This window comes from Podarcis melisellensis (genome assembly GCF_964234715.1).
Source record: "Podarcis melisellensis genome assembly, chromosome: 6".
NCBI lineage: Eukaryota > Metazoa > Chordata > Lepidosauria > Squamata > Lacertidae > Podarcis > Podarcis melisellensis.
The window spans coordinates 17890683-17913041 of NC_138538.1; positions in this window are offsets into that span (position 1 = coordinate 17890683).

The window sequence follows — 22359 nt, forward strand, 5'->3', positions numbered from 1 at the left end:
TAGTTTTAAGAAGTGTTCAAATGAATAGCAAACAAACAGCTTTCCAAAAACAACAACAACAGTAGACTGGATTTAAAAAAGAAGAAAGAATGCTTTCAATTCTGTTTGAACCTGTTTTTGAACCTGTCATGAACTTTTTACAAGCACTGAGGGCTTAATTATGCTCATGTATTTAAAGAAAAGTCTGCAGAGAGATCCTTGCTGGGAGACAGGATAAAGGGGTATTTAATATGTGAAAGTCATTCATGGGGTCATTAGCAGAAAAACAAATGCTTGAATGAATGAATCAACATATTTTTGAAAGATTCTTTCTGTGTACCACAAGTTTTTGAGAGGTGTGTACATTTTGGAGAGCTCCAGCTGGCCACATGTCCCCTCAGCAAGCACCTGCTTCAAGAGATCGGTGGCTTTGGGAGGTAATGAAACCTGGTTCTTGACCCCACATCACAAATGTGGTTCTGTGTATGCCATATTTGTTTATTTTTAATGTTTCACAGCCACCACACCGGCACTTACAGGAATAGACCATCTTTTACAGAGTCACTCTAGGAAAGTTTACTCGGAAATAAATCCCACAGCATTCAATGGGATTTAATTCCTATGGAATAGGAGCCACACAGAAGTTTGTTTTCATGTGTCTGCGTGGAGGAAAAACATTCCTGTCAGCCCTCACCCTGCCCCAGTATTGCACATTCCACTGTCAACTTCTGCACATTTGTCATGACATCTGAGAGCAGGGTGGAATCTAGACACATAAAAAAATTCATTTTGTAATTAAAAAAACCCACACGTTTTAAATATATATTGAATTTGCCATTAAACTCACCATCGCCACCTAGTGTCACATTTGTATAATGCACTTAAAACACACTTAAAATGTTATATTTGAAGTTACATTTGTTGTTGTTTAGTTGTTTAGTCGTGTCTGACTCTTCGTGACCCCATGGACCGGAGCACGCCAGGCACTCCTGTCTTCCACTGCCTCCTGCAGTTTAGTCAGATTCATGTTTGTAGCTTTGAGAACACTGTCCAACCATTTCGTCCTCTGTCGTCCCCTTCTCCTTGTGCCCTCCATCTTTCCCAACATCAGGGTCTTTTCCAGGGAGTCTTCTCTTCTCATGAGGTGGCCAAAGTATTGGAGCCTCAGCTTCAGGATCTGTCCTTCCAGTGAGCACTCATCCATTTCCTTAAGAATGGATAGGTTTGATCTTCTTGCAGTCCAGGTGGATCACGTTTGATCAAAACTCTCCACTATGACCTGTCCATCTTGGGTCCTGCTTGGCATAGTTCATAGCTTCTCTGACTTATTCAAGCCCCTTCGCCATGGCAAGGCAGTGATCCATGAAGGGGTGAAGTAACATAGAATGATCCAAAAAGCCCTTAACGACAGAACAGGCAGAAGATAATAAGCGGTATGTTGCAACGGCTGTGAAGGCTGCAGCAGATAAGAATCTATCATGCATTGGAACAGAGCCTTACAGTGCATTGGTCAGCATGCACTAATCTACACACATAAACAAATTTACTCACAGGCGTCTTCCAAAAACCCATCCTTCTGTGGAAGGACGTGTGGATCCAGAATTGGCCTCCACAGTCACTTACAGACCCATTGTTAAAACCGTGTTTATGGAAGACAATCTTATAGTCACACCTCGGATTAAAGTTGCTTCAGGTTGTGCATTTTCAGGTTGCACTCCATGGCGGCCCGGAAGTAACGGAGTGTGTTACTTCCGGGTTTCGCTGCTCGCGCATGTGCAGATGCTCAAAATGATGTCACGCGCATGCACAGAAGCAGCGAATCGTGACCTGTGCACGCGCAGACATGCTGACACGGGTTGCGTTCTCTTCAGGATGCGAACAGGGCTCCGGAATAGATCCTGTTCGCATCCAGAGGTACCACTGTATTCGGTTACGAGTGATCGCCAAAGAAGAAGGCAACACCACCTGGCAGCCATGCATATAGCACTAATGAAAAAGAGCCCTTTGTATGTACAGTGGTACCTCAGGTTAAGCACTCAATTCATTCCGGAGGTCCGTTCTTAACCTGAAACTGTTCTTAACCTGAGGTACCACTTTAGCTAATGGGGGTCTCCCGCTGTCGCTGTGCTGCCATGGCACAATATCTGCTCTCATCTTGAAGCAAAGTTCTTAACCTGAAGCACTATTTCTGGCTTAGCGGAGTCTGTAACTGAAGCGTCTGTAACCTGAAGCGTCTGTAACCAGAGGTACCACTGTATATAGGACTCTCTCTCACTCTCACTCTCTCTCTCTCTCCCAGGAATTCTGGGCCAATCAAGGTGTCCTATAACAAAGGAGAGCCCCAGGTTCACACTGACCTTTCTGATCGACTGAACGTGTGGTCAATGGGTAGTGTGGCCAGCAGATGCAATAGCATTCAGGGGTGTGACCAAAGGGCACGGTTTTTGCTCTCTTCCCATGCATTTGATCACTAAATAAGTTGTGCGTACAGCCGTACGATTTGCATTGATAATGGGACCCCTCGGCCGAACCATTCTCTGATTCAACGGTTCAGTAGAACCCGCAGAGACTTCTCCTTTGATCTGAAGTTTGCCTTCATCTTTATTCATAGAGGTCTCGCCCTCGGTACAAGCGTTTGCTTCCTCTGAGGCCTACAACGCCCGGCGAAAACACGTTTTGGAAGCCCATCATACACTCTAATCAGGCATAATGCAATCAGTTGAATACTGCAAGCATGCAGTTTGCCAAGGAAGCCAAAGGGGGAAGGTGCAGTCCTGTTGCCCTGACCAGCCCCCTCCAAGGCTTCCCTTACTGAGTTGTGTAAACGTGCATCTGTTCTTTATTCTCAGTCAAATGAATGCAAACTTCAGCTTCAGGAAGAGAAGGGAGGCACAGCAGCCTTCATGGAGCAACCCAACCTACACTGACGTCACCATAGCTGATTGCTCCAAATTATTGTCCACGGTCAGAAGAAACCTAAAAGCATCTGTGATATATATTTTTTTTACAATGCCAGGTCTGTCCAGCTATAGATGTCGTTGCCACTAATTGCTCATGCATAGCGTTTCCAAAGACGTACACTTTCATCAGTCGAAAGCCTCCTGTGGAAAACCAACAATGAGCTCAGTGGATTGATGCAAATGAGCCCAGGCAATTGAGAGCTGAGGCTTTCTCAGATGCAAGTACCACATTTTTCATTGGTTTATGTAGGGACTTGTTACGGTTTTACTTGATGGCTGGGTTTTTCAGGAAATACGCAGCATGTTCATTTCTCGAGCAGCCAAATTAGCCTGTGGCTGGAGACCTCCATGGCAGTACAGAAGCAAAATGATTAGTCGCTACTTACGTTTTAACAAATTACCGAGCTGAAAACTTTCTGTCTATTTGAAGAGAAAGTAGTATTGATCAGGCTCATATTCCACCCGAGCTGGCATCATTTTCTATGGTTTAAAAATCACCCAGCTCTAACTCTTCCAGAGTAAAAAGGTAAAAAAAAAGGTCAAGGACCCCTGGATGATTACGTCCAGTCAAAGGTGACTATGTGGTTGCGGCACACATCTCGCTTTCAGGCCAAGGGAGCCGGCGTATGTCCTCAGACAGCTTTCTGGGTCATGTGGTCGGCATGACTAAACCACTTCTGGCACAACGGGACACTGTGATGGAAACCAGAGCATACGAAAAAGCTGTTTACCTTCCCGCCGCAGCAGGACCTATTTATCTACTTGCGCTGGTGTGCTTTCAAACTGCTAGGTTACCAGGGAGATCTGTGGTGCAGCTACCACCTTTTCTAAGCCAGCCTTGGTGGTGAGAAAGAGTCTTCCTCCTCCATTTTTTCTTTTTTCATTCCCTTGCATTATTTGCTTTGGATCCCTCCCTTTCAGTGGGTGAGGATTAACTCCAGATGCTTCTAGACTGTCACTATTTACAGGCAGGCTGGGGTGCTGTAGTGTCTGGGTGCATGTTGGGTGAAAGAGGGAGTCTTAAGTTCCTTTACCCACAAAACTCCCTTGGACATCAGCAAACCTCCCTGTTTTCAGGAAACTGAAATCTCCATGGACTAACAGCAGACCTCATTCTATGTAGGTAAGTGGACAACTTGCAGAAAGGGTGGTCCTGTGATATTCTCCTAAGGGCCATCAGAATGCACCTTTAGTATGTTTTAGATCAGGCTTCCTCAGCCTCGGCCCTGGGGATCATGGGAGTTGTAGGCCAAAAACATCTGGAGGGCTGAGGTTGAGGAAGCCTGTTTTAGATTGATTGATAATACAAAATCAAACAATGTAAAAATAAAACCCACAAAAGAGTAATAAAATGCAGTTAGCATAAGGGTCTACGAATTTTCTTTTATTACGTAACTATTTCCTTATTACAACCTCAGGCTGATGTTTCTGGAACGTTCTAAGAACATTTCACAGTATTTGGTTACCATTGTCTGCCCAGTGAGCCATTTCCTATCACAGCAGTAATTTTCTTGTAATAATGATCTTGTGTGCATTTTTTTTGTTTTAAAAGGCACATCCGTGGTTCAATTAGGAATTCCACCTTCCGAGAATTTTGTGATTCTGTGGTAAAAAATTCTCTCTCAGGACAAAATTTTGGTTTTATGGAATTACAGCTGAGGAGAAAAGAGCAGGGGGATAAGGGAGCAACTGGCCCTCAAAAATGTTGAGGATTATGGCAAAGGTGAGTTTGAAGTAAACAACCCACCAAAAATTAAACTGACTATAATTTCTCAGCATATTTATAAAGGCTGGCTTGCATATTATGGACTTGGTGAATCTCCAGGTGGTTGTATAATAAAGAGAAAATGTTTGGTAGGAGACCAAGAAAACCATTCATAAATTGTGGCCGCTTTGTGATCCCAGTATGGCTACATCCATCAGGGGCAAAACTGCCTCCTTTAAGCTCTTTTAAGCATTCAGGTACAATGTCTGTGTGTTTCTGCCAAAGAAAAGCCAACTACCATTAATGACAAGATATCACATCTTGTTCCATTTATTCAGGTGATTAATAGTGTTCATTGTACTGGATCTAAAGGAGCTGGTCCTAGAAAGCATAGGAACTCAGGAAGAGCCTGTGGATTATCGAGTCCAGCAATCCTATTCTCATAGTGGCCAACCAGGTGCCTGTGGAAAATCTTCTAGCACAGCAGTAGTTTTCCCACCGGCAGTTCCCAGCACTGCCTCCGATAGCAGACCCTCCAAGTGTCCCTATTTTCCAGGGACGTTCTGATTTAGAGAAGCTGTCCCAGTTTCTGATTTGATCGTGGAATGTCCCACTTTTCCATAAAGGTAAAGGGACCCCTGACCATTAGGTCCAGTTGTGACCAACTCTGGGGTTGCAGCGCTCATCTCGCTTTATTGGCCGAGGGAGCCAGCATACAGCTTCTGGGTCATGTGGCCAGCATGACTAAGCCGCTTCTGGCGAACCAGAGCAGCGCACGGAAACGCCGTTTACCTTCCCGCCGGAGCGGTACCTATTTATCTACTTGCACTTGACGTCCTTTCGAACTGCTAGGTTGGCAGGAGCACTTTTCCTTAGGATGTCCCTGTTTTCATTGGAGAAACGGTGGAGTGTTTGAAGTTATTTGACTCCCCGCGCCATCTGAAGACAATCCTGTACAGGGAAGGGGTTTTTTTTAAAAAAATGTTTAATGTTTTATTATGTTTTTATAAATGTTGTCCACAGTGGCTGGGGCAACCCAGTAAGATGTGTGGGGTATAAATAGTAAAATTATCATTATGGAATGAGACTTCCCTATTTTCATCGGAGAAGTATTCGAAGGTGTGTAATAATGGAGGTAAATCCTAGCCATCATGGCTTGTAGACAGCATCGGAGGAAGACTTTCAGGCACCTGGGATGGGGCAAACCGGCCATAGCGGTGTGGCTGTCGGTGCTCATAAGGACAGAATGGGGTGCTCGGCATCCCATGCCGTCCCTATGGGCGACGCCACGTGCTGCATCCCTATGGGCGCCGCCCTGTGTCATCCCTATGGGTGCTGCACACCATGGGGCATGCAGCGCCCATAGGGACACGACTGTGCCCCTAGGGAAGATATGGGCTGCATGGCACCCATAGGGACAGGGGGTGTGGCGCCCATATGGGACGGGGCATGCAGTGGGGCCTCAGCCACCCTACAGCTGGGGGGGGAGGTGGGTAGACAGCGCGGAGCCTGCAGACACCAGGACACATGGGTGACGAGCGCCACCCGCCATTTTGTCACCCCCTGTCAAGGTGGCAACAGGGGCGGATCTCCCCCCCCCCTTCGTAATCCCCTGCTTGAAGGCACCGGTAGCATTATCCTCCATGAATTTGTCTATTCCTCTTTTAAAGCCATGCAAGTTGGGGGTCATCTCTACATCTCTTTGTGTAGGAATCTAGTGTCGGTGTATAATTTTTTATTTATTTCTTATTTTTAAATTTATTTTTGTGTTCCCATTTTCTATTTTTGTGTTGTGAACTTTGGGTGATGGGTGGTATACAAATTTAACAAATAATAATAATAACAGTGAGATTGTCCTGTTCCTGATTTTTGCCGATATTATGAGACAGTGTAAAGATTTACTGTTAAATTCCCATTCATATTTCTACATCATATATCTACAGTGCCCCTAAAGAAGGATTTATTTCAAAATGAGTTGGGCCTAATAAACCTTTTCCTGTGCATCTGGAGGTCTCCTTCATATTTCTTCCAATCCAGAACAGGACCCCCCCCAAGGGCAGATACGTGACAGTATCAGTCTTACTCAAATAGCTGCAAATATCAACTTGTTGTGTTGACGACATGCATTTAAATTAACCTTTAGCAAATGCACTCCCCAGTGTAAAGTATCAACAGAGTGATTTGAAATGCAAATAAAACTGAGAACTTAACTCACTAAAAGTCACTCATTTACAAATGTGCTGTTCAGAAGCTCAAGCATTTGAAGCAAAACAAACCTTAAAGACATAGCAATTAGTCTTTGTAATCAGAGTATTATTAATATTAAGGAGCAAACTATATTTGGGTGAGTTTCAACTTGGCAAAAATTGGCAGAATGGAGCTTCTCCTTCATCTCCACTAGGGATTGGGGAGGGAAATATGATTCAGTTTGTATTTAAAGCCAAATTGATCAAATTTGTACTTTCCAAAATAATAGGAGAATGGAAACACAGCTAGCCTTCTAAATTTGCACTTCTCCAAATTTTGCATTGGATTTCTCCAAGCAAACAGTGTTTACAAAAATGCATATTTTCGGGCAAAATTTGTATAGAAATAAAAGTATTACCGAAAATATCATACAAATACGCATTCTGTTAGGAGCAATTGTTTGCAAAAATGTGTACATAAGTCAAAACTGAATGGAAAATGTGTTTATTGGGGTAAATTTGCAGTAAAATGATGATTTTTTAAAAGAAAAGAAAAATGCAAAATGGTACAGGAACTGACTTGTAAAGCTGTCTGCAAAGGGGAAATGTCAGCACCTTCAAATGGACCGCTTCAACTGAATCCAAACTGCACCTGCAATTGAACTACTCAAAAAGGAACAAGCTAGGCCAAATTAGGTCTGCAAGCCAGAATTTCTCTGTGACTGATTTGTATGCTGCTTCATAGCCCCAAGAGACTCTCAAAGCAGCTTACAAAATAGTCTCAAAATATAATCACACTCAAATTTCGTACAGGTATTCCACCCTTCTTTAGCTCTTATGCTTTGCAGGTGAATTTAATTCTATGACCACAAGAGGGAAGCATTTTCCTTTCTTCGCCTCATTGCCAGTCAAACTGTAAGCCCAAAGCTTCTGCTGAAGAAAGGCTGCTCTGGACATGTTTCCCTCAAAGAATTCTGGGCACTGTAGTTTGTTCAGGGTTGCTGGTGCTGGAACTAGGTGAGGTGTCAACTTCAGTGCCCAGAATTCTTTGAGGGAAACGATTTGTTCCAAATGTGCTTTAAAGATATTTTGTGTGCACAGCCTGTGTTTCCAAAAATCGGATCAGCTGCCACTTTGCAGGCACTTCCACACATCTAAAGGAAGGGATGCTTTGGAGGGGGCAGGGCAGGGCCATGGCAGCGGGGGGGGGGCACCTTCCCCTTTGCTTCCAGCAGTGAAATGGGAGATGCTGCTGTGACTTCTAAACTGAGATCCGACCCACCAAACAGAAACTAATCCAAACCAGTGTGCAAAATTCATATTGAGACAGAGGGCGCATACATTTAAGTAACGTGCTAGGATACCACTTCAAACAGTCATGGCTTCCCTCAAAGAATTCTGGGTACTGTAGGTTTTTAAGGGTCCTGAGGGCTGTTGTTAAGGGTACTGAGGACCCCAATTCCCCTCACCAGTGCTTTTTTTTCTGGGGGGACGTAGGGGTACGCATACCCCTAAACATTTTGTGCATCTATGTTTGGCCTCACTGAAGGGCAGTATTTCAATATGAGTAGGAAAACGAGAGTACCCCTAAACATTGTAGTTCTGTGAGGGCTCTGCCCCTCACAGAACTACAATTACTATAGTTCCACTCTAGGAACTGTCAGAAGAAAAATGGTAATTCAAACATGGCAAGACTGTAACATGACTTCATTTAGTCCCAGGGTATGGTCTGAGTACCAGGAACACCTACTTAAAACAACAATAAACCCACAGCAGATTGCAACGTGTCGTTAGAACTCAGCCAGAACTATGTAAAAGTCGGCTGAAAAAAAGCGTTACCATAGAACTGTCAAGGGGGGGAAACCAGCTATCTGAAATAAGCAGGTTTTCAAAGCCCATTGTAGAACCTGAATGGATGAGGTCATTCGTGCCTCACCTAGGAAGAACTTGCATGGAGAAGGTTGCAGAGGCCCCGTGTTTGCTTTGCAGTCCTCTGTTTGAAAGGGGCCCCTGTGTGAAGGGCTTTGCAGGCCAAGTCTGGTTTGGGGCGGGTTAAATTCCTTTGCCTGTTGCACAGGGGAGTTGTACTCTGAACACAGCATAATCATGCCAAGTGGGATAACTGCTATTTTATATCTCACACACACACAACCCCCAAAAGATGGGAGATCTGGAAACAGGAAAGGTTCAGGGAGCTGCTGTTACCAGGATCCTGGACAGAGGGAAGTATGGAACAGAGAGGTAGGCAATATTATCAAAGGAGAGTTGGGAATAGACATCTGTCACCCCTGCTCAGCCACCCCCAGTAGAGACTTAGGTATCCCTGTTGACCTGACCTCCCATCTGGTGCTGCTGCTAATTAATGCTAAGTCAGCCCACAATAAAACAATTCATCCATGATTTGATCTCATGGATTAGATGGTGACAGGCAATTTGGGGGGGGGAGGTGCAACCTTGCCAGTTGTGCCCACGTGGGTACTTGGTAAAGTACCAGTCTGCTGCCCTGGGCTTCTTTGGGAGAAAGGGCAGGATACAAATCAAATAAATAAGATATAATAAAAGCTTATTTGTATCCCTATCTGTGTGTGCCTCTCCTCTGCACAAACACACAAACCAGCCACAGCAATACATCTCTGCATAGCTTTCAGTGTATTCCTGGGGTGAGAACAAGTACCCAAGTGGTTGCCTCCTGAGATGAAGTTAATCTGTAGTTGGGCATCAGTTCTCTGGCTTAATTAGGCTGTCTCATGGAGGTATAAATAGTCTTAGTAATTGTGCTGATATTAATATCACCACCAGTGTTCGTATTACACACAGGGAGTGGGAATTGGCTGAGCTGCAGAATGAGAAAGTTGGCCAAACAGGGAGAAATGGGGATAGAGGTCTCAAGAGGTTTCGCACCATATGTACATTCATGAGTGCAGGCAGACGGTCACACCATTGCCTCAAGGCGTTGCTTGGAAATCTCCAGTTCTGAAGAAGTACTTTCAAAGTCCATCTTCAAATAGGTATGTTTATTTATTATAATGCCACCCTTTCTTTTCTCTCCAAAGAGCTGAAGGTGGCATGCATGGTTTCCCCACCCCCTTCCTCCTCATTTAATCTCCACAACAACCCTGTGAGGTAAGTTAGGCTGAGAGGCAGTAACTAGCCTAAGATCCACCCATGTCTCTCCCGTATTGGCCTCTACAGCTACAGCAGGCGCTGTAACTCCCCAACAGTTTGGCTTCACCCCCAAAGGCGCACTCCTCCATTCTCTCCTGAGACAGAAAGCTTCACCCTACCTGAGCAGTTGCTTCTGACTGGGGGTGTGAACAGGGGCAAAATTTCCATCCCTGCCCGCAGTTTGCACACCCCTTTTTGTTGTCTGGTGCAGCAGAACCATTTACAGTGGTACCTCAGGTTACATATGCTTCAGGTTGCATACGCTTCAGGTTACAGACTCCGCTAACCCAGAAATAGTGCTTCAGGTTAAGAACTTTGCTTCCGGATGAGAACAGATATTGTGCTCCGGCGGCGCGGCAGCAGCAGGAAGCCCCATTAGTTAAAGTGGTGCTTCAGATTAAGAACAGTTTCAGGTTAAGAACGGACCTCCGGAACAAATTAAGTACTTAACCAGGGGCGCCGACTTATAAAAAATATGGGGGGGCGGGGGCCCATACCGACTTATAAAAAATATTGCGGGGGCCCAAGACCTCCAAACCGCTGCTGCTGGGGGAACGAAAGGGGCGAGCCCCAGGCTGCCCCGACCTTAAGTGAACCTGTGAGGGCCTGCCCTTTGCGGCAGCCGATTGGCTGCCGCCGTGGGCGGTGAATATTAATGAGCTAGGGGGAATCCCCGCTTCTCGCGGGGCTGACGCCAGCCCCGCGAGATTGTTGATGGGTCGAGAGCCCGCAACCCCACCCCCTCTCTAGATTTTTTTAAATTATTGGGGGGGCAGAGCCCCCCCAAATGAATTTTTGAGGGGGCTCGGGCCCCCTCAGACCCCATGGAGTCGGCGCCTATGTACTTAACCTGAGGTACCACTGTATTCCATGTTTCCTATGCAGAAGATGTCTGGAGTGCGGGCAGAAAGCCTAACTTCCTGGTTCTGCCCCTCCCTTGAGTTTTCCTTCATGATGGTGCCACACAAACAGGCAACAGCATCTGTGGAAAAATAGGGGTTGGTGGGGCTGAGTTTGGCAGATTCTCCCTCTCCCCCCTTTTCCAATCCAAGAAAAACCTCAAAATAGCTTTCAGCTGACCTCTAGCCATCTTTATAACTCACACGCAGCGGCAGTTTAACTGCAGAAAGTCCTCAGTTAGGACCGATTGTGGGGCTCATTAGATGTTGAATGACAGCAATCTTTGCCAGTCTGCATCCCCCAGACAGTTGGGCTGGCTGGGCCTGGTGGAAGTTGCAGTTCAAAACATCTTGCCACTTTGGCGAAGGCGGAAGTACAGAATTGTGTAATAAGGATCATTCTGCTCAGGAGATTTAGGGTAGGTTCACTTTGAAATATAATATATTCCTATTATGCCTCCTTTAGTAGCCATTCACCCCCTTTCCAGAATTATTATCCTTAATATATTTCCTGGTAGTCCCTAGAATTCATTCAGTGTCCATTATAGTTAATGAGACAGTGCACAGAAATATACCATGAGATTATTTCTTAAAGTATCAGCACGGAGAGTTCCTGATTTGCTGCTTTCTGATATATAAGCTGTTAGGGTTAGCGCAGGAGCAGCACCTAATGCGGGAATAACAAGAAAGGAGGGAGTGTTATGCAAGCAGATTATTTGGTCAAACTGACATCAGGATGCACCAAAAAGTCCCTCAATTATTCAGCTGAAAATAGTGATGGGAAACAGAAATATTTCCTGGGAAATGTTTGTGCAAACAGTCATCTTTTCTCAATCCTTTTTCAGTGTCATCCTCACCCACCCAGTTACGGTTTATTTTTATTGCCTGAATTAGCTGCATGCATATGATAGTGTTACGAAGGTTGTGCACCACCCCCAATCTCTGCCAAGCAGTAGCAAAAATCCAGGGGGTTCTAGGTGCTCCCTGCTGGGAGTCAAGACATGGCAGAGACGGCCATGTCTTTAAGAAATATGGTTTATTTTACACATGTTTACACCTGGGTGTAGACCAGGCTTCCTCAACCTCAGCCCTCCAGATGTTTTTGGCCTACAACTCCCATGATCCCTAGCTAGCAGGAGCAGTGGTCAGGGATGGTGGGAATTGTAGTCTCAAAATCATCTGGAGGGCCGAGTTTGAAGCAACGTGATGTAGGACGGAGTTTACAGCATTCACATCTCAAGAGGGGCTTCCTCCCCACAGCAATTCAGCATTGGCTTCCAAGCAGGGCTGGATTTAGGTTTGATGAGGCCCTAAGCTACTGAAGGTAATGGGGTCCAGCTGTCCTTTGTCAACAACAAATTGTCACTGGTTTTTGTGTTGAATATATGCTATGTGGTAATTTATGGACCTAATAGGTATCTAAAGCCATTTGCACATGTTGCCACGCAACCAGTCCATGCAGAATGTAGGCACCCTATATATAGAAATGAGCAAACCAGTGATATTTTAGGGAGCAAGTTGGCAGGCGGGGCCCATTACTTACATCATAGGAGCCTACACAACACAAAACACTGTTGCTGTATGTAGGTTTTATTTTACTTGTTTTTTATCTTATATTTTGGAAATGTACATCCAGGTTTTGTTCCTTTACATTTTTTGGAGGCTCCCAAGAGAGTGGGGCCCTAAGCTATAGCTTGTTTAGCTTATACGTAAATCCGGCACTGGTTCCAAGACATCTCCATGCCTCTGTCCCTGCCTTTCCTCAGTCAGCCCATCAATATGACTCTGGTCCTCAGCTTCCACATGGAGTTCCACTTATCTCCTCCTTCTTGTTCCCAGAACACCTTGCTCCAAGCCTCATTGTAAAATGACACTCCCCCCCCCCCGTGGGCACAGCCTGCCCGCTCCCATGTTTTCAATCTTAAACCTTTCTCCAGCCATGGTAGCTATAGTGACTCTGTTCTAACCAGGCTGAATGATGTTTCTTTGATGTGTTGATGACTGACCATTGTTCCAAAATGGCTTGCACTCAACCAGCCGGGCTAGGCTAGTCTGCCCAGGCTAAACCCAGGAATGTTCGTGTTTGGCACAATTCAGGCGAATTTCTGTAGCCTGCATTTTCTCTTCAGTGACTCAAATACTATCTAAATCCTACAATTTTTCTAATTTCTAACATTCAATAACTCTAGATCTGCAGCAATATCGTTAACCATGAAGTAAACAGGAGAATATCACGATGCCATAAAGGCAATCGGATTTGGCTATGTGCCAGAAACAACTTTGGGCAAGATGGAATCAATGGCATTTCAAATAAATTGAAAATTAGGGCAATACCTGGATTAGTTCCATGGGAGATCTCAGCAGACCAGGGATCAGAACAGGAAGATGCAATTATGCAACATTGTCAATATACGGTTGTGTGTAGACATCACAGTAATCAGATGCAGCTGGGAGGGCAATTTAAATGAATTGGATTTTCACAAGCAGTGCCAAACACCACCAAAAAATTGCTACATTTTTTTCAACACTGCTAAAAATATTCCCAACAAATGCTCGGGTAAATTTTCTCGCTTCTCACTATTTCCACCATTGCTGTAAAGCAAAATCTTTCGCAGCTCTGTAGAGTAGTTGATAAATCCTGCAGAAACCCAACTCAAGATTATTATTTTTTGAACAAAACAATGTGCGACTACATTCTGAGCAAGGCATTGTTTTCAAACACATAGAAAGCAACTGCGATTGATAACGAGAAAGTAGGACAGCATGTTAGGTGAGAGAAAAATAGTACCCAAGGAGCGAAGATCATCACACACAAAAAAGCTAAGCAAAAAAACACCCCAAGCAAAACTTGAGGTCGTTTTGTAACATAATGGGAAAACAGCTGCCCACACCGTATGTAAAAGAAATGCTGCTATTTTCTGAAATTTCCTTTTGTATTCTTGCCCCTGGGGATGAACTCCTAGCTGAAGAAAAGCTACTTTTGGAGCAGAACTACAAGCTGAAGCAAATGAGTTTGTCCCATGTTCTCAATCTGAAATTATTCTCTTGTATCTGTTTCTCTGCACTCCAACTGCTAATTAGAGTTGCCACTTTGTTGGCAAGATACAACAGCCTCTAGGTGTTGCATGATGACAGGCAGCGTTTCAACAGGTGAGGCTGTCCCCTGCAATGACTTCGTCTCCATGCCAAGGGATCCTTTCCTGCCAGGCAAAGCAAAGATTAAAAACATGAGAATCAGCATGTAATCTGGAGGAAAATTGTTGGGATACTGCCAGGGAGACAGAGGCATCAGACAGGCCCCCAGTCATCTCTGGATGATCACCGATCTCCCGTAGAACAGCATCAGTCAATTAGTGACACAAGTCTCAGAGACATTCCAAGACTTGTGCACACCCTTTCAGCAGAGTCTCCACAACGAAAGGATGCAGACAGGAGACCATATTTACAGCTTTATTCAGCATAGATCAGAACAAAGGAAAAACATGACTGCTTGCCTCTGTGTCCAGGAAAACAGCCGGAACAACAGCTATATACAAAACGAAAGTTCCCAGAGAGCTGGAAGTAAACAGGCATGTGACACACAACAGCCTGTTCCCTTTTTAAAGTGGAACAGAACTATCCTAACAAAAATAAGGTAACAGTGCAATCTTAAGCCTTAAAGGAATGTAGGGCAAAACTTGAGCATGGCGTAGGAAGCTGTCTTGTACAGAGTCAGACCATGGGCCCATCTAACTCACTATAATCTCCACTGACTGGCAGCACCTATCTAGAGTTTCAGACCGGTCTCTCCCAGTCCTACCTGGAGATGCCAGGGATTCAACTGGGCGCCTTTCACATGGAAGGAAGCTGCACTACCCCTTTCCCCGTGGAATGTTCAAAATCTAGTCAAACCAATAATTAATGTTTTGCTAGACAGGCACATGACAGGAGCTGATGCTCACAGAGTTTTCCTGTAAACATGCTAGAGAGAACTCTGTGAGAGACACTCCCACGGTGCCCTGGCAGGGGGAGGGCATGGCTATATATTCCCCTACTTGCCTTGCCCCCCTCCTCTTCCTTCATCACCAAGTCAGCAGTGTGAAGAACATCTGTCGTGTCTGAGCTCCAATGCTCAGACACCATTTTAAGCTAGGCTTAGGTATGTCTTTGTCAGTGAATCACCATTTTAAGCCTGCCTGAACAAAGCTGCTGTATTTTGTTGCTCTTCAACAATTTTTGTTTATTTTATTTACTTTAGTTTGTACACTACCCTATACCCATAGGTCTCAGGGCGGGTCACAATATAAAATCACAATATTAAAAAAAAATCCAGAAATACATAATAAAAACAAAGACAATGCAAAAACCTTGCCCCCTTCTACAACTCATTTTAAAAGGGCACCAGTACACTGAATAAATGATATTTTTACCTTTTACAAGACTGTGTGATTTTAAGGAGGAGAAAAGGGGGAAATGGCAGGAAAATCCAGTCTGCCTTAAAGCATCCTGGGCTACTTAAATTAAAAGGTCAAAACTAGCCTATCTAAGCTTCCATTTTAAGGTGCAAAAGGAATGGCACCGCTGAACTCACAAAGGCGAGGAAGGAAGGATAATATCTAATAAATATATCGTCTCCTAGCATCTGGTTTTATATCTTGATTTTATTCCATGAACTACCCTGAGACCCCACCAGGTATAGGGCGGTATATAAATTTAATAAAAAATAACAATAACAATAATATTCACATTCCAACATTCCCCAGTCTATGTCTCCCCCATTCATTGCTGTTGTTGTTGTTTAGACGGTCAGTCGAGTCTGACTCTTTGTGACCCATGGACCAGAGCACACCAGGCACTCCTGTCTTCCACTGCCTCTTGCAGTTTGGTCAAACTCATGCTGGTAGCTTTGAGAACACTATCCAACCATCTTGTCCTCTGTCGTCCCCTTCTCCTTGTGCCCCCCATCTTTCCCAACATCAGAGTCTTTTCCAGGGAGTTTTCTCTTCTCATGAGGTGGCCAATGTATTGGAGCCTCAGCTTCAGGATCTGTCCTTCCAGTGAGCATTCAGGGCTGATTTCCTTCAGAATGGATAGGTTTGTTCTTCTTGCAGTCCATGGGACTCTCAATAGTCTCCTCCAGTACCATAATTCAAAAGCATCAATTATTTGGCGATCAGCCTTCTTTATGGTCCAGCTCTCACTTCCATACATCACTGCTGGGAAAACCATAGCTTTAACTATACGGACCTTTGTTGGCAAGGTGATGTCTCTGCTTTTTAAGATGCCCCATTCATGCAATTCATAACTGTATGTATGGGGGAGCTATTTGAAATGAGACCTTTGCTGGAGTAGGGAGAAGTTATCCTTTTGTCCCTGATGGAGAATGAGAATGATTTGATTTCATTTAATATTTGGATGCTACTTTCCCATAAGGAAAGTTGAAGTTGAAAGTGGCTTAATTGCATGATGCAATTGATGCACAGTGGCATCTAGTTTAGTTTCAGCCACAAGGGGGAGAGGTTGCCCAGCTCTTTGCTCTCATCTCTGCATGGAACATGCTCCTCTGGCGCTAAGGGAGTAATTATGTTATTACTTACGGTAATTGCGAGTTAAGTTCCAAACTGGGCATGTGAAACAGCAATCACATGATTCTTTCAGTGCACGTCAAACGTCTGCGCAGACTCCTTCAGCAAACACTCCCAATATGCCCCATAGTATTAGATGAGGAGGAGGTATGCAACGTTTAAGGCTCAGAAAAGGCAAGTTAAGGGCAACACCTTATATTCTTATGTTCTGATGCAGATCCACAATATATATTTAAAAGCACATGGCTTCCCCTTAAAAAATCCTGGGAACTAAGGGTGCTGAGAATCACAGCTCTGTGAAGGGTAAACTATACTTCTTCTTTGGAGGAAATTATGTGCTTTAAATGTATGGAGCAGTCTAGCAGTTGGGAAGAGCTGAGACACTTGGGCATGAGACGTTGGGCATGTTGTCACTGGCAAATTTTGCTAGAGGACAATAGTCTTGCAGTAAGGTTTGTCTGGTGCAAGCTTCCCCAACCTGGTTTCATACAACTTCAAATTCCATCATTAATATCTACTGGCCATGCTGGCTGGGGCTGATGGGAGTTTTAGACTAAAACAGGGTTTCCCATGGCTCACACAGAGAGCCAGTGTGGTGTAGTGGTTAAGAGTGGTAGTCTCGTAATCTGGGGAACTGGGATCGCGTTTCTGCTCCTCCACATACAGCTGCTGGGTGACCTTGGGCTAGTCACACTTCTCTGAAGTCTCTCAGCCCCACTCACCTCACAGAGTGTTTGTTGTGGGGGAGGAAGGGAAAGGAGAATGTTAGCCGCTTTGAGACTCCTTCGGGTAGTGATAAAGTGGGATATCAAATCCAAACTCCTCCTCCTCCTCCTCCTCCTCTTCTTCCCAAACTTGGGCCACCTGCTGCTTTTGGACTACCATCATCCCTAGCTATCAGGACCAGTGGTCAGGAATGATGGGAACTGTAGTCAAAAAACAGATGGAGACCCAATTTTGGGAAAGCCTGTCTACAACATCTGGAGGGGACCAGGTTGGGGAAGGCTGATCTACAACAGGCATGGAGACTCTATGGTCCTCTAGATGTTGTTGGACTCCAACTCCCATCATCCCCAGCAAGCATGGCCAATGATTGAAGACAGTGGGAGCTGTAGTCCGACAGCATGTGGAGGGCCACAAGCTGTCACTTTTCAGAACTCTTCCTGCACATTTTCAGGTGGAGAGGAATCATGAAAACTGATCAATAGATGTTCTGGGATCATGAACAACTGGGGTGGGCGGGTGTCCAATCGAGCTCCATTCCTTTGATTCCAAAGTGCCCATGGCCCTTTCTCACAACCCATGTGGTTCCTCGCTGTGAGACAGCTAAAAATCCCTGTACAATGGGGAAACAGGTCTGTAAATCCATCTTTGCCTGATATAGCTTGAAGGCCTCTTACAGCAATGTTATTGTCTCTCGAATGAATTATTGAAAACTGTCTGGTGAATTACATCTCAGAACCATTTGTGACTTTTCCTGCACTTTGGAAACTGCTCATGTCCATTGGACCCACTCAGATTTCTAAACCAAAAGCTTTGTCTCTCTCTGTCAGTGAAATTGCTCTAAGCTGCTTTTTATCCTGGGCAGGAATCTTATTTCTACTTATTACTTAGTCTTATTTCTTTCTAGCATAGATCAGCAGTAATAACCCTGCAGCTATGAAAACTCAGCCTCCTTTGAGATACCACCAGGAATCTTAAGCTGGCTGCCAGACTTGAGTGTTACCTTGCGGCTACCTAGAGGAAGGGGATTTCATATAAAAGGGAAAGTGTTGCAGAAAACAGATGAGCAACCATCATGCGACAATGACCCCTGTATAAGGTAACTGATCAGGCTGTTTTCAGTCTGGTAAATCAGGACACGCATTAGCTTCTGGCTTTTTCTTCCCATAATGCACTGCAACATTTAGTGTGACCTTAGAGATGCTTCTGGGAAATTATTTGCATTCACCAGGAAGAAAGGAATTGGAAACCAATGATGATAAGACGTGTGTTATGCTTAAAAATGTACCATGGGGGTTCTATGGTCATTGCCATGTCTGCTGGCATGTCCCTGGATTTCCAAGACTTCCAAGTGCTTTGGGGAGCACAGTAATGTCTCCAAACTAACAAGCACAACTGCCAAATGAAGTTTGAAACACTTCCTAGGGATAGCTTTGAGTTGAGCTAATCAGAAGCTGATTTTGGTAGTGGGAAACTGGGTATTAGATGGGAGAGCCAATAGTTCCAGCACAACAGAAAATGCAAAATCAACCATGGGAAGAGAAGAAGGGAAGTCATTGGTATTTCAGGATGTTTAAATGAGTATTTTAAATTGTAAAACAGAAAACTTAATAAAAATTATAGAGAGAGAAGACTAAATAAATAAAAATAAACCACTGAGCCTCTTGGGCTTGCTGATCAGAAGGTCAGCGGTTCGAATCCGCTCGACAGGGTGAGCTCCCGTTGCCCTGTCCCAGCTCCTGCCAGCCCAGTAGTTCTAAAGCACACCAGTGCAAGTAGATAAATTGGTACCACTGCAGTGGGAAGGTAAATGGCCTTTCCGTGTTCTCTGGCTTCCGTCATGGTCCTCCGTGAGCCAGAGGCGGTTTAGTCATGCTGGCCACATGACCCAGAAAGCTGTCTGTGGACAAACACCGGCTCCCTTGGCCTGAAAAGCAAGATGAGCGCCACACCCCATAGTCGCCTTTGATTGGACAGTTCAGGGAACCTTTACCTTTACCTTTTTTTACCTGCTGGAAAGTGCAGGAGGAGAGAGTGCTCTTGCTCTTGGGTCTGACTTATGGGTTCCCCACAATCATCTGGTTGTCCAATGTGAGAACAGGATGCTGGACTAGATGGGCCATTGGCCTGATCCAGAAGGTTCTTCTTATGTTTTTAATGGACTTTCTCCTAATGTCACAAAAATAGTTCTCTTGGTATTAATTACATAAAAGATATGTTGTCTATGTACCATTCAAGTCCCATTGCTGGCTCCCCTCCTCCGCCTTTTGATTCCTAGTTGGATTTCAGGACTAGCCTATGCTCATCATTAATATTCCAGCCACAGCAGCTCCCATGAACCCAATGCTCTCCATCAATAAAGAGAAAGTCTAGCTTTCTGAATTATTAACATGCTTAATTCAGTGCAAGAGTGAGGCACACAGTTAGCTGCTTAGACCACTTTAATAGCAGGTGTGACATTTGCGCTTTTAATTAAATGGATCCACTCACCCCTCTCTTGTCTCACTTTCAACTTCACAGTAAATGGTTTTGATCTCTCTTCAGAAGCCTCTCTGTTCCTGCAGCGAGAACGAGGCCCCAAATGGAGGCTCGTCGCAGAAGCTCTATGACCCTTTGATTGAGTTAAGAAGTCAGGAAAAATTGCAAAAGCATTGTAATGTCCAGCTGTTACATGGGACAATTAGTGTTTTACCCACAAAGGGCAAAAGGTTCCACTCGATAAAAATAAGACAGCCAAAACGTCTCAGCGGTTTAAAAGCTTGGAACACATTGGTCTAGGCAGTAGGCTTGTTTTGTCTTTAAATTACCTTTAGAAAACCTCATTCTTTTGAAGATGCCTAGGACACCTGTAGGACACGGGTGGCGCTGTAGTCTAAACCACTGAGCCTTTTGGACTTGCCGATCACAAGGTGGGCGGTTCGAATCCCTGCAACAGGGTGAGCTCCCATTGCTCGGTCCCAGCTCCTGCCAACCTAGTAGTTCGAAAGCACCTCAAAGTGCAAGTAGATAAATAGGTACCGCTCAGGCGGGGAGGTAAACGGCGTTTCCGTACGCTGCTCTGGTTTTGCCAGAAGCAGCTTAGTCATGCTGGCCACATGACCCAGAAAAATTGTCTGCAGACAAACGCCGGCTCTCTTGGCCTGTAAAGCGAGATGAGTGCTGCAACCCCAGAGTCGTCTGCGACTGGACTTAACTGTCAGGGGTCCTTTACCTTTTTTAAGGAAACCTGTGCATTTCAGAGGGTTTTGGGGAATATTTGTGGGTGCACACACAGTTTGTACTGGGCACTGCCAGCTTTCTTGGGCTTGTGTTGCCATGTGTGATCAGAAAGAACGCTCCCTAGATAGAAGATGGGTGGGGACATTTGTTCAGCCCAGGGACCACATTCCCTCATGATGGGCAGAAGATGAGTGAACCGAGGGATACCCACTCTCACATTTCAGCCACGTGAAGTTCAGAGGCTTCCACTTTCTCTCTTCCCTTTTTCCATCCCGGCAAGCAAGGGGCACCAACAGTGCAAGGACACCTTCTCACCATTCATGGAGGGTGCAGAGGTTAGGGGCATGGTGGCCCATGGAGAGACTCAAAGCCAGATACAGAGGCTTGGAAGGCCACATTCAGCCTGGACCTGACAGGAACACACCCAACAGCTCCCTCTGGTTTGTATTGCAGGAGATGATCAGTAGGCAGAGGCAGAGCTAGCTGCTCTGAAACCTGGAGCGGCACACATGCGGTGCACCCGGGGGCGAGGCGAGCATCCCAAGGGGCAAGACACCCATGGGGGCGAAGCGAGCCACCCATGGGGGGGGGTGGAACAAGCTGCCCATGGTGTGCTGCTTCCTGGGCAGGGGGGGCACACTGCTTTGCCAGCAGCCTCCCTCCCTTCCCTCTTCCTTTTGACAGCTTGGAGGAGGCTTCCCCCCCGGAAGCAACCCAGTAGGGGGGTCAGCGGCGGAGCAAGCCGATTGGGTGCCTGGGCAACACGCATGCCCTGCACCCAAGGGCGGGGCGAGCTGCCCACAGGGGTGGAATGCTCTGTAGGGCCTCCAAGGAGTCTGCCTGCCTCCTCCCACTCAGCCACCCTACAGCTGAGGGGGAGGCAGCGGGCGGACTGTTTGGGCATCACGGAGGCTGCGCGTGCTCAAGCCATTGTGTCTCTCACAGGAGAGACGTGTGGCTCCGCCGCGCTGCAGGCCCTGCGGTGAGTGCCGCCCACCATTTTGTCACCCCCTCAGTGGTGACACCCGGGGCAGCACGCACGCCCCTTTCTCCACCCCTGGCTGCAGTTTGCTTTGAGGTAAGGCCAAACCTTCCATTTCACCTTCTTCCTTGAGAACAATAACGATGGATTTCTAAAATCATCAAGGCAGCCACTTTATTTAACATCGTAAAATGCTAGGTAAATTGGTGGTACAATATTCATAGAGTATGAAATCACATTCTGTCCCCCTATGTGAAAATACTGGGAGCAGTGACATCTGAATTTGTGGCTTGGTGGGAAGGTGGGTGAGACACAGACGGAAGTAGCTGCTTGCTTGCTGCGAGGGCCGTGGAAGAAAAGCATCTGAGATGTACTTTACAACTGCGAAGAGAGGAAAATAGTGCCTCGGCTGTCCTACAGATTGTAATGTTTTGCTAGCATAGCAGGGGTCAGGCATAACTATTATCTTCCCCGAGCCGTTTTCTGTTGCTGGTTGCTTAACTTGCCATGTTTCCTGTAAATACTGAGAAACAAAACCCAAGACAGTGTCAATGGGAATTCTGTGCAGCCCAGAGCCGTAAGATTAGGGGGCAAACTCAGAGTCTAACTTGCAGAGGCAAAACCTGAGGACTTTGGAGTGAACTGTCTTCTTCCCACTGCACACAAACACAAACATTTGCAACAGGAGTTTAAAATGGTGCTTACTTTTAAAAATTTGCTACCAGGCCAATTTCAAGGTGCTACTATTAACATATAAAGCCCTTGACAACTCGGGACCAGTTTACCTACAATATCACTTTATACCACACGTGGTATAAGGAAATCAGCCCTGAGTGCTCACTGGAAGGACAGATCGTGAAGCTGAGGCTCCAATACTTTGGCCACCTCATGAGAAAAGAAGACTTCCTGGAAAAGACCCTGATGTTGGGAAAGATGGAGGGCACAAGGAGAAGGGGACAACAGAGGACGAGATGGTT